Raw genomic sequence first — 5,967 nt, 5'->3', positions numbered from 1 at the left:
GACCATATTCCATTCAGTTAACTTTTGTTCTATTAGCATAGCACCATCTCACACCAACATGAAAATAGAGAAGAAGCTACCTAAGCGCTTTAGATAGATAATAGATAGGCTATCTAAGTAAATGGTATACAATTTATTTCAACTATTTAATATTTCACAAATCGGTTTAGTAATGTTCAAAAAGTATTTTTAATTTATTGAATACTGAATCTGTTATCCATATTATAAATAAATTTGAAAATCGTACATGGTTATTACATAATTTTTTTTAATTTAAACAAGCTTTGGAAAATTTCTAAGTATAAATAATTATTTAAAGATAAAAGTAAAGTAGAAGTAAAGGATGAATGAAGTTCTCGGCGTTCCCAAATATATATCTCCCTTAGTTCTTTCGTTAACTTTCTTAGTCTGAAGAAATAAAAATTAACTAATTAATATTATTATAAGCTGATAGTTATTAATTGTAGACTACGAAAGTACATACTTCTTGGGCTTCTCTAAGATTTTAATCCCTTAAAAGTTATTGGAGAGCAACTTGTTGTTGAGGGGTTGTTTTGATAGGTGGTAGTGAAGGTAATGAAGACTCTGGCAACCCTCATCAAACACTACTTCATTCAATTCATTAAATTTGTTAAAATGTTACACAAAAATAATTCATATATTAAATATATACGTAACAGGAACCATTATTGTCCCATTAATTTCTCTTACTGTATTGGAAGATGGTCAAAGAATGAATAACATCGATAGTTGGCAAACACTGTTTCGATTCGGGTTGTGGAGAGAAGGTATGATGGAGTACGGATGAATGGCGTATCCTGGCTGCCATTGTTGCTTCATGATGGCGACTCCTAATGAAGCCATAAATGGTTTATTTAAAGTGCATTGTGTTCATTAAGCGAATGATTGATATTAATAAGTGATAGAACTTTTATGTACAAATATGATATTAACGTTAATAATATTTTGTATATTATGCACTTTCTTTTGTATCATTAATATGAATGACCGAAACGTTTAATAAGGTAGGAATCGGTAATCATTATTCTGAGAAATTTGAAGTCCGGTCGGGGTTAAACAAGGAGATTGTTTATCACCTGTCTTATTTAATAAAGCACTAGAATATGTCATTAAAAGTGTGATGAATACCGAAAAGGGTTTAACTTTGAGTGGTAAAATACCGGTGCTTGGGTATCCTGATGATTTAGTACTATTGGGTGAGGACAAGGGATCTATAGAACTAAATACAACCGCGTTAATTAACTTCAGTAAAGAACTAGGTCTTGAAATAAATATGGATAAAGCAAAAACATGGTTAGCTGCAGAAATGCGAGCAATTTGGCTGATATAGATATAGGAGGAAATAAGTTTGAACAGGTAGATAGGTTTAGAATAGAAGGAGCGAGTTCTATCGAAAAACTTAAAAATTAGAATTTACAAAACTATTATCCTTCCCACTGTTACTTTACAGATGACCTGGCCCCTTACATTAAAGGATGAACAGCGCCTCAAGGTTTTCGAAAATAATTTATTATGTAAAGTATTCGGATCGAAAAAGGATGAATTAACAGGAGAATTTAGAAGACTACACACCACTGAATTAAGGGACCTACACCCGGTAAGTATATTCAAGTTATAGCATTGCGGCATAAAAGATGGGCGTGTAACGTTGTAGGGATTAGTAACGAGCGGATCCCTAAAATGTTAATAAACACTGAACTGACGGGTAAACGTCCGAGGGGTTGACCAAAACGTAGATGGGAGGATTACGTAAAAAATGATTTAGTTGAATTGGGTTTGATAATAAATATAAACTATGACAGGATTAAAATAAGAAGATAAGAATAATAATATTTATCCAGGTTAAGAACACCATTTTTAGTTTGGTTAGATCAGTAATATACCGTTGGAAAGCCTCAGATTTTATAAAATATAGTATATTATATTTTATAATATCATTCTTAGAATTTTTAATGTAGATTTTATAGCTATTTACTATTCAACAAATTGTTAAGAGCAAAATGTAAATTTTAGCTGTTATAATTTTCCCATACTTATGCAAAGAAAAATATTAAATTTTGTTACGGGATAGAATACTAAATATGCTTTTCTTAGAATTATTAAAATATAAGTTAAATTGTCAACTGAAAGGATTATTTGGAAAATTAGTACGTGAAAGTATTACCACAAGTGAGGAATAATTTTGAACTTCTTTTTCTGTGATTCCTCTAAAACAGAATAAAACAATAAATTAATGGTTGCTGTACGTATGGTTTACATAAATCAAGTTGAGTATTACCTTTTTCTACCTGTGGTACTTTAAGGTTACGATGGAATACTTATCTCGTTAGCAAATGAATTAATTTTGAACTCGGTACGGTGGTAATATTAATAGCACTAGCTAGCAGCTATTCTTCCTCTGAATGAAGTAAAGTCATGTCAGGTATTATAGTTTAAGCAAAAATTGATCGTTTTATATCAGACTGGACTTAACAAGTAGATTCCACCAATAGATGTGTTAAATAACTGCATAGTGAGAGAAAATTTGTGATTAGAAATAAGCTTAACGAGACATTAAAATTGATCACCGTGTAATATAGCCGTGATTATTAGAGCAGAGATGAACTTGTTAGTTCTCCAGCTTACGTATAGATAGCGTTTCTCCCCTCCTAAATGAATTATATATAAACAAAAATTTAGCGATCACTGTGTAATTAGAACAGCACCTTACAGAAGATCTGCAGAGGAACAACACTAGAAAGACGTAGACGTAACATGACGCACATTCACTAAAAACTACAGCTAGTAACTGTACAACAGTTTTTCAACAGTTTCCCTGCTTCCTTCAATCCTATCTTTCGATCAGTTACCCCACCTATCTCCCAGCAAGGTGGCATGGCAAGAAAGGTTCCAAAATTTTCTATTATCTTTCGTCTATTGCTATTGACTGTTTTATTTTTCTCTTCTGTTTAATCAATACGAGGAGGCCCCTCACCTACAAATATTTCTAGTAGAATTCATTTGGAACGGAAATATAAAAATAATTAACAAGTATTTCACCATATACGTTTTAGTGATCACCGTGTAATATTTTATTTTATATTTGAACACCGTGTAATATTTTATTTTACATTTGATCATCGTGTAATATTTCATTTTAGGTATAATTACGGTGTAATATTTTATTTTACGTATAATCACGGTGTAATATTGTATTTTACGGATGATAGCCGTGTAATATTTTTTATATACATTTTTGATTACATAAATATAAAATATTTATTATATTGTTTTGGGATGCCCCCTTACACTCCACAATTTTCTTGATACTAATTACATTTTACGGAATTACTCTATTTTTCATTTTGTGAAAACAAACTGGAAGGAGAAAAAAAATACTAAAACATTATTGAATTAAAATAGAGTACAGTAACATTGGATAGAATAAAATATATATAATTAAGTAGCATTAAATACATATCATTGATTTATATTTACATTAACATATGTTTAGTACTTTTTTGTTTATATCTACGGGCTGTAGTTTTAGTGTTATGTCCTATTTCAGTGATTAGAGGCTTTAATCAGTTGGAATGAACTAGAAGAAATTATGTGTCAGTATTTATAATATTTTAATTTACAAATGATCATCGTGTAATATTTAACTTTACATATAGGGTTGATTCATAAAAAATTTCATATTGTACAGTTGTAAAATTTGTAGAATAGGAGTTGGTCGGTGATTAGGAGGAGATAGACTAGTTGTTTTATACATGTAATTTATTATTTATAAATTCTCTTGGAACTTGTCTTCAAAAATGGATTTGTAGTAGGCACAATCAGTTTTAATTTAACATATTTGTTTTTCAGAAGAACTGCTTTTTCCTCGTGCACTTCTGTATAATTTTTCATACAGTCCGAAATAATATTTTCATTTTATGTATCCAGAAAATTAAAAATTCTTAGAATGTGGTTTCAATATGATTGAGAAGGACCTAGTTAGTAGATTATCTTGGGTATTGACTTTTTTAATGGTACAGCGGCTATAAGTATTTAATAACTCGTTAAGCATGAAAGATCAGCTATCATTCCATCATGCATTGAATTAATATATCATCTCACGTCTGAAGTATAATTATAAATCTTTATATAAATTGATTAGTTTTGTTTGATATAAATTTCACCATTCACGTCTTATCGCAAACGATCGAAGTCCATACTATAAGTTCAGTATTAAGATAGTATAGGGGCTTACCTACATCATGTTATGACAAAGTTACTGCCAGGTACATGCAATACACCACATCAGATAGTTTCAAGAGTTATTCTTCGACGGGTAACATGTTCCTATTATATCTAAGAGAATTTAAATCTTCACTACTGCTTCAATACTTCAGCAATCTGAAAACATTATATACGTTCAGTGAGTTGATCTAGTCATAATTATATCTGTATATTTAAAATTATACAAACTAAATATTATTTATTGGAAGATTATTGATTGACCGTGTGTATAGATGAATGGAATATGGTCTAATAGTAAATGATTGTACTATCTTTATTGAGCCAACGTTTCGCCTCACGTCGCAGGGCGGGGGGGGGGAGAAACTTTGGCACAATAAAAATAGTATAATCATTTACTATATGAGTTTTTTTGACCGCACCCAGAACATATTCCATTCATAAATATTATTTATATTAGTTAAATATTTTGTTTTCTTCAAAACCAAAAGTATCCCTAAAAGCAATGCAATGCTAAATTTTTAAAAGATTCTGTTACAGAAAAAATGACTAGTAATTAGGAAATTTATTAATAAATTTCTCCTTGATAAGATTATTCAATTTTTTTTTTATTATCTCTACTCTCAGGGCTGGTAAAAAATTACACGTAGCTAAATTGACTGTAGTTTTTTAATATTATTTTTAGTTATTTATGATTCATGCCTAAAAAAGTACATAGTTGATTATTTAAACTTAGTTACAAGGATTAACTGTGTATAGACGGATAATAGCTGATCTTTTAATTATTAATCCATAACAGTGATAGTCAATTTAGCTACAATTTTAGCTGCAGCTTATTTTTGCCCAAATCTATCATTACACCATTTCTCAAATTTGATACAGCACAAATTCGATGGAATATGGTGAAAACATTTATAGATTGATTTTAAACAACTTCTTGTGGAGCTTTATTTTATTTTTTTCGTTTTCAACGTTTTGGTAGGTCATTATCAAGGAGAAACTCAAACATACTCCTATTTTACCTTCAATATATACATTAATAATAATACTATTATCACAATTTAATATCTTACATTGCACATTGTGTGTGTGTGTGTGTATATATATATATATTCATATAGTGTTGATACAATACTATATATAAGTGTATGAACCTATATATTAATGATTTTAAAAATGATCCAAAAAAACAGCGAATATCTTTTTCGAAATGAATACATTTCGATTTAAAAATGAATGAACTTCATAAAGATGAAAATACCTTTAAATGGAAACTTAAAAAAACAATTTATGTATGCTATAATTCATCTAAGGCTCAAATAATTGATAATATAAGGAAATCGTACGATTTCATTTTTTGTAGTTAAAAATTATAGAGACATGCCAGTGTAACTTGATTAATAAATATTCTATTGCAATGCAAAATAATAATTTTTATAAAATTACTTGGACTCCATATTTAGTTAATTTGAAATAGTTTTGGCAATTGAATATTAGTAATAGTGTTTTTTTTATTTTTGATAATTGTAGGTTTTAATGTTGTTTATAGCATTTTATGTCGTTTCTGAATTGTAGTCATTTCATATTATTATTATTTTCCATGGTTTAGATTTCACCTAAATAAAATAATGTTTTTTGTGATGAATTTGATAATTGTGAGTCTATTTGCATAAGATTATTCCCTAAAAGCGGATATTTCATAATTAAATATTTTATTAATTTAAT

At 28.9% G+C, this 5,967-nt stretch overlaps 2 long non-coding RNA genes across 2 annotated transcripts in view; one reads left to right on the top strand and one right to left on the bottom strand.

The window, feature by feature from the left end:
* Positions 1-350: 350 nt before the first annotated feature.
* Positions 351-828, bottom strand: LOC136796099 (uncharacterized). The gene is made up of 3 exons (XR_010843800.1): positions 712-828; positions 485-608; positions 351-408 (listed from the first exon to the last, which is right to left on the bottom strand). It is a non-coding gene; the product is annotated as an uncharacterized lncRNA (long non-coding RNA).
* A 3,451-nt stretch (positions 829-4,279) lies between these two features.
* The window catches only part of LOC106689195 (uncharacterized), an 8,089-nt gene continuing 6,401 nt past the window's right edge, over positions 4,280-5,967 (top strand). The window contains exon 1 of the long non-coding RNA XR_001344395.2: positions 4,280-4,423. This is a non-coding gene — a long non-coding RNA (uncharacterized lncRNA). The remainder of the gene's footprint in view (positions 4,424-5,967) is intronic.

The sequence above is a fragment of the Halyomorpha halys genome, unplaced genomic scaffold (assembly GCF_000696795.3).
Source record: "Halyomorpha halys isolate HHAL.00 unplaced genomic scaffold, Hhal_1.1 Scaffold1299.1, whole genome shotgun sequence".
NCBI classification, from domain to species: Eukaryota; Metazoa; Arthropoda; class Insecta; order Hemiptera; family Pentatomidae; genus Halyomorpha; species Halyomorpha halys.
Note: the sequence above shows the minus strand (reverse complement) of the source record. Positions and strands in the feature narration are given on the sequence as shown.